At 31.6% G+C, this 7,198-nt stretch overlaps 1 pseudogene; it reads right to left on the reverse strand.

The window, feature by feature from the left end:
* Nucleotides 1–3,365: 3,365 nt before the first annotated feature.
* On the reverse strand, nucleotides 3,366–4,656 carry LOC149538770 (caffeoylshikimate esterase-like; annotated as a pseudogene).
* Between the last annotated feature and the right edge of the window lie 2,542 nt (nucleotides 4,657–7,198).

Genomic DNA, 7,198 nt, shown 5'->3' on the forward strand with positions numbered 1-7,198 from the left:
TCTAGAGAGATAATATTTCATAAATTCATATCAAGATGTTTACATGCAACATGCTTAGTTGTATAGCCTTCCAAGTTATGACCATTACAAAGAAGAATAGATCTCCAAACTCAAATATGAATTTCTACCTCCAAGATGCTCCACCTAAGACTTCCCCACACTCCACCAAAGACTCCTCTACCAAAATTATCTCCAAATTATCTCCCTCAATTGTCTCAGTCATAACATTACAAACAACACTCAAATTCTATATAAACTTTCTATAAAAACTAGCTAAACCATGAAATGATCTTACCTCACCCACATTCTTAGGTGTAGACCACTACAAAATTGCTTTAACCTTCTCAAGATCCATCTTCAATCCATCAACTAAAATCACAAATCCCAAATACACAATCTCCTCTTGCATAAAAGAACACTTTTTTAGATTAATCAACAATTTTTCCTCTTTCAACCTCTACAATACTTGTCTAATATACTCAAGATGTTCTTCCTTAGTCTTATTGAATATTAGAATATCATCCAAATAAACAATCACAAACTTACCCAAAAATATTTTCAAAACTTCATTCATCAACCTCATGAAAGTACTAGGTACATTAATCAAACCAAAAGGCATAACCAACCATTCATATAAATCATCTTTTGTCTTGAAAGCAGTCTTCCATTCATCACCTTCTCTAATTCTGATATGATGATATCCACTCTTCAAATCAATCTTGGTAAAATACTTTGCTCCACTTAAGCAATCCATTATGTCATCCATCCTCGACATAGGGAAACATGTATTCTTCTTTGAAATAGTTGTAACCCAGAAGGTCGTACAACTAGGCATGTTGGATGTAAACCTCTTGATATGAATTTATGAAATATTGTCTCTCTAGATCTAAATCTCGCTCCTCTTGTTCATTTTCTTTTGTGTGTTAATTTTCTAGTTTTTTGGATCATCTCATTTTGGGGTACATTCGAACAAGTACTACATCAATTGGAGGGCTGTGAAGCATCCGATTGCTATGTAAGAGCTCCCCAAAGTCATCTCTATGCAACTTCATTACCATAATTTGTACTAATGGTTTGGCAATAGTTGTCATTCCAACATGTCATTGTGGTTGCTTGGAAAGCAATCTAAAGGAAAAGCCATCGTCTAACAGTTGGGCTACTTATCACGAGTGACGAGGGAGCTTTTGTTATCGGAAGCTCCCAATGACCATCAAAAAAAGCCATTTCAAAGAATGAAAAAAGGATGAATGTAGTACTAGATTCCAAATGAAATCAATGATATCAGATCTATAAGAGAGGAATGAAGCAATAACCCATTTGATATGTGCGACTTCCTAAAGATTCTTTTCTTTCTCACTCCATTGGCACAAATTTGGATGTGTGATTTGACAATGGTTGTTGTTCTAGTGTGTCATTTCAATGATCTGGAAAGCAATGCTAAAGGGAAAGCATACATATAGAACTTGGGATGTTTTTGCAAGTGAGTAGGGGAGCTTCTATTGTGCAAGCTTGGTCAGACAGAGAAGAGCTATTGGCACCATCACCAACCATAGATGAATCATTAAGGGTAGATTCTAAATCCATGAACCATTAGGGGCGTCAAGTTTTATATTCTTAGGGAGGCCCTTCAAAGAATCAACTACCATGAGGATGTACATGAAGATCTTCCATGACAGCAAGGTTTCAACATAAATGGAATCATTATTGTGGCAATTGCCAAAATTCAAACTCTCATTGGATCATTGCATCAATAAGTTAGGTGTCTTCATTGGGCTGATGTATTTGCAAGACATATGTCTTCATGGGACTATTGTGCTCATAGGTTGTAGGCTTTCACTTGATTGCAATAAGAGCTCATCTTGTTGACAAAGGTGCATTACAATGGTAATAATTTATCATGCTAACATTTAAGAAGTTCATTAAAATGATTTACAACAAAGCATTTTCTTCCTATTCATAGATGCTTCCTAATTATTTTCCTAAGGCACTGCAAATGGCCCTAAAAGAACCTTAACTCTTTCCTACTGGAAAAGCATGGAAACAACTGATATGGAATCACATCAACAGAACTTAGAAGAAGACTAGATGAAACTTTCCTAAACCAGATATGCCCAACTAATATCAAGTGAATGCTACCAATGAAATCCAAAAAATGTAGTAAAAAAATAATGATACTATCAACATCTGTTATTTTCCCATACTACCATAGTCCAAATGCTTTCTCACCAAGAAAAACTTCTTCAAAAGAACAAGTCCTAGCTAACATTAAAATACCCTCCTCATAAAATTATATATATACTTAATGTTGGGGTGATTATCCTTGTAACTCTTTCTGAAATCCTCCCTTTAATCAAGAACATTTTTTGAGTGATTAGTATATTTGATAAAAGTTCTTAAAACATGCATGACAATATTAATGGGAAATTAAAAAGTACAAGACTTTGTAAACATCAAATTAATTTTTCCTCTACTAGGTCATTCAACACATTTCCTTTCAGTCCTAAATACATATGTTTTTTAGTTACCAAAGACATATGTAGTTATAAATATTGATATTGTTCATTACAATTCACTTGAAAATTACAATTGATTGAAAGATCAAACAGATAAAAAGCTAGCACTCTCGTGACTTGGATAATGAGATAAGATATTTGAATAACTCAAATAACTATTATTGAGTACTTAAAAATAATTAGTATAGCATTTCATAAACTCAATAAATTATAATCTTACATAAATGAAAACAAAAAAAAGCACTAGCAGGCCTTTTTGGCTTGTTCGAGTCCTTGGCTATCTTTTTCTTATCCTACTTTTTCTAGATCTATCCTCTTTGGCAGCGGTCTTCCATTTTCCAATTTTCCTATTAAAAGTAAGAAGAATCAAGGACATTTATTGAATAATTGAGGACATTAAATAATCTAAAATGCTTCATGGAATTAATTGATAATTATTGCTAGAGATTTAGATAAATGATGCTTTGGAAAATTTTGAACCACCTAATGTATTTTAGCAACTTTATTTTGTTCGATCATGAGTACATTCTTGCATATTTTACAAAATACTCAACCTATAAAAGAGTAGAACTTCACAAGTTAATGAGAACTATCAAGATCATAAAACCACACATCTCTTCTAAAAAATGAAGAAATAAGATGACTTCAATTGTTATTGAAGTTGTTAGTCTCAAGGTCAAAACATTAGCTATTGGTGGCCAACTGGCTCTAAGTTCTTCATCACATAAATGCCACTAATAAAATGTTTATTTCACATGAAAAGGTCATAGAAAGACTAAATTTTTTAATAACAAGATATTTTATTACATTTTCTTAAAGTGGGTAGGGGAAAAGAGACAAACGTGGACCACATTAGGACTCCAGTTTATTATCCATCCAATCAAGGATGTCACTAACAACTCATCTCCCTCATGTTCAAACAATAAATCATGAAAAAGTCCTTCATAAAACTTTATTGTTTTATGACTTGAAGCTAATTGATTATATAAATCCTAAGATGTAGTAGGATTTTTCACGGTGTCCACAGTTCCATGGAGGACTTAAAAAGATACAATTACTATTTTCATGTTTTGTTGCAAAAATGAGCAGATTCAAAGTACTCCATATCCTGTTCACACTCTAATTGGTCCAATGTATACTAGTGGACAAGAGTACTTAGCAATAAGTGCTTCCAAATCATGAGATACAACTAATCCTCTCTTACTTGCTCCACTCAATTGATTTCTTGGTAAAACAAGTGAAAATAATGGTGCAATTGCCTGCCATAATTCAAGCATGCATTTATCAATTTCATTTTTATCTGAATATAAGATTAAAGAAATACTAAAATCTTGTTCAAATTTGCTCTGTCTTAAAGCTGGTTTGAACCTTTTATTTTTAGCAATTTATTAATTAGTTTTTAAAGAAATTAATTTATGTATAAGTGCCAAGATTAACGTATTGATCTCTCAACCTATATTGATAGATGCCCCTAACATCATAGTATTTAGTTATGAGTTCCATACTTCTTAAATCATCTTTGAATACTATAATATAGGGTGGATGCTCTTAAAAAATAATCCAGTTCAAAATTTAGTGTCTTATCACAAAAATTGGATGTGCAGTCCACACACGCAGTGTTGGAGAAGTTGTGACAATTCCTCGTACCATTTTCTTGACATTAGGATCTAATGCTACCTTCAAACATGTATTGTATGAAAATCAAGGTGAGTAGGTGCTAGAAACATTTAATAATAATATTCATAGTAAATAAATGACAAGAGGTAGAAAAGTAATGTGCTTAATTACATCAAGATTGAAAACTAGAATTAGTAAATCCAACTTATTTATCAAAATCACAGTCAAGGAATTCTCCAAGCAAGACCTTAATAATTTGGAACCATTAAATCAAGAAGGAAAGAATATTACCTTCAAGATAATTGCCCCTCCTATTGAGTGGCCAAAAAAAAAGCATGGCACTCTTGGGTTCTCTGATCTTACTTTTTGTAGGATAAGGTGGTGTAATATATTATTGCACGATTCTAATTATATCTTCCTATATTTTTTTAAAATATGGGAACTTGCTTATGCATACTGTGCCTTCAACAACCTAATCTAGTGATGGTACATATCCATGTAACACATCACTACCACCATGGCCTATAAAACCAAATGATTAAATGAGTATTCCCTACAAAGGACACCAAGGCCTATAAAAGAAACTTCTACAACTAATGATTTGTATTCCTTATTAAGGAGAAATAAAGTGATAGCATGTCAACTCTTAGAAGGAGCTAAAGTATCTTGTACTCATGGATGCTTATAATAAATTACAATAAAGAATACAAATCAATAGTTGTAATACATAATAAGCTGACAGTGGGCATTTATGAAGACTAATTTTAAACTATGCAGTTCAAATAAACTGAGTCAAAAGTGTTGCACAAAATAATAGAACTAGGTTCCCTGCCATAGAAATTACATCAGGAGAATGTAAAAAAAATGTTGATAAAGAAATGTATGTTTTTTATTAAAATGAGACATCCAAATAAAGGCATTAATGCCCACAAAAAATAGAGAAACACACAGACACAATAAACAAAAATAAAAAAAATAGACATGGATACATATATTTGACCATATGCTCTACCATAGCCACATAATTCTATTTATTTTCTCTTTAGATCCCACGATGATCATGATACTAGATCTATCTTCCACACTACCTTTAACAACCTTAGACTTTGCTTAGACTACCCCAAGCTTCTTGTATTTCCCATTTAAAATACAATGGTAATACCATAGCTCTTTCTACAACAAAAACAAAATTCAAAATTGTGATTAATTTAAGAGGTAAACAATATTAAGAAAATACAGTCCAAGCAACATATGCATACATTACTTGTGTTGCCTTGTACATTTAGATAAATTGAGAGGATAGCGTTCATTCAATTTTTTAAATTTTAACGTTTACAAAAATGAAAAACTTGTCTACACATTGCATCAGCTTCCATACAATTACAATAGCACTACAAGGATAATCACCCAAAATTGTTCAACCAAAATTATGATATAAACTCATACATCAATTTCTTATTTTTGCTTGCACAATGTTCTTCATGCAGTGTCATATTCATGATTCTTTGTTTTCTTGTAACATTTAGTATTTAAAAGAACAATTGATGACCTATAATTTATCTATCAACAACAAGATAATATAAAAGAGGAAGACTCTTCAAAACCCATGATATTGAATTCAAAGAAGAAATTTACATTTCTAGAAATGAATTGTGTAACTAAGTAGAGACATTTTTCCTAACAGACTACTAGCAACAAAATACTTGTAATGAAAACAACAAATAAGTATCATTATTCCTTCACTTATTGCTCTAATCCTTCTATGTTCATCTTTTTAAGAACTTATTGTCACTCTTAAGATTTATGAAATGCTCTATTCAGCTCTGTTACAACCACCTTCAAAGCTTTGTTTCATTACTATCAAGTTATAGATCACATCATGCACAAGTTTGTAATACCACAAATGTGTGATTACAATGCAATGTAAATTGTGATTTTATTTTTACATATACAAAGATTATTCTTTGGAATCGGTCTATAATCCTCAAAAAGTGAGGTTTTCAAGTATCATACATAACTGCTAAAATAGAAAAAATTAAACTAGCTTACACACACATACACACCAAAGAAATATTCTCTTAAATTAAATTGTTCTAGATACCTTAGGTGCAAGGCAATGAATGGTGGCTTGCCCTGTATTATACGAAGAAGAGTGTGAGATAGACTCTAAATAGGTTCAACAACCTTCAATGCTTGGTAATTATCATGGAAACAGAGCTTCTAAATTGAATTAAAATATGTCAAGCAAAAAATGTGGAGAATTGAGCAACTTTATAAGCGTAAGCACCAAGGCAACTAATTTACTTTTTAGCTATTCACATCAAAACAAAAAAATTTCTAAATTATGATGATAAAATTGAGAATCAAATTGTAAGAGACTAGTACTAACCATTAAGTGATGCAAACTAGTCCTTAAGGAGGAACAACTAAAAATATTTAACTAAGAATGGCATGAAGCTTCCAAGTGTAAAGATATAGAAGACCCATACTCAAAATTAAAGGAAACACTTGCCCTCCACAATTTGATTTGGCCTACAAATAAAGTCAAATTATAATGGAAAAGAAAAAGAATAATGTGATACAAAAATTAATCTCAGCACTTATAGGCTTTGGACAATGTGTTATTTTAACAAAGATAATGAGAGAAAGAATAAAATTTGATGTATAATGTAGAGTAATGGAAGTATGTTAGGATGATATTCCATGAAGGACAAGTTATTCATGAATTGAGACACTTACTTTGATACAAGGTGGGGAATAAGATTGTCAAATCACAGCCACCCTGAATTTAGTACAAATATTCACCTCAAGTGAAGAAGCATCATCTTTACTATTTTAACTCCACCCCTCTCTCACTTTGATTTGTTGTATTTTCAAGAGTTGAAGATGTTACCTTCACTTCCATTTTCAACAATTCTATTTTCTTCATATCTTGCAATGACCACTGTTACATTTAACTGCTATTGAAATTCTCTTCATATCCCATTTGCAAGCAATGCTTCAGAGTTTGAGTTTAGATCTAAAATTCTCTAGCATATTTCAATTTTGGATAAATGTACAATTCAAGG

The sequence above is a fragment of the Cupressus sempervirens genome, chromosome 9 (assembly GCF_028749045.1).
Source record: "Cupressus sempervirens isolate cs-2001-9-10 chromosome 9, ASM2874904v1, whole genome shotgun sequence".
Classification (NCBI taxonomy): Eukaryota; Viridiplantae; Streptophyta; class Pinopsida; order Cupressales; family Cupressaceae; genus Cupressus; species Cupressus sempervirens.